Raw genomic sequence first — 368 nt, 5'->3', positions numbered from 1 at the left:
AGGATCAACTAGACCACTCCAGCAATGACTATGAAAAATTTAAGAAATCACAAGAATGGAATATGCAGGAATTGTGTGACACTATAAAAAGACAAAACTTAACGGATCATAGGCATACAAGAAGGAGAAGAATCCCAAGATAATGGCACAGACCAGATCTTCAACAGGATCGTAGAAGAAATTTCCCAAAATTAAAGAAAGACATGCTCATACACATACAAGAAGCGTATAGAACACCAAACAGACAGGACCAGAAAAAAAAAAAACTAAGGCACATCATAATAAAAACACTACACGTACAAAACAAAGAGACAATTCTGAAAGCTGCAAAAGAGAAACAACAAGTCACATATAAAGGAAAATCCATT

This window comes from Nannospalax galili, unplaced genomic scaffold, assembly GCF_000622305.1.
Source record: "Nannospalax galili isolate Female #2095 unplaced genomic scaffold, S.galili_v1.0 scaffold488, whole genome shotgun sequence".
Lineage (NCBI taxonomy): Eukaryota > Metazoa > Chordata > Mammalia > Rodentia > Spalacidae > Nannospalax > Nannospalax galili.
This window is presented reverse-complemented; position numbering follows the sequence as displayed.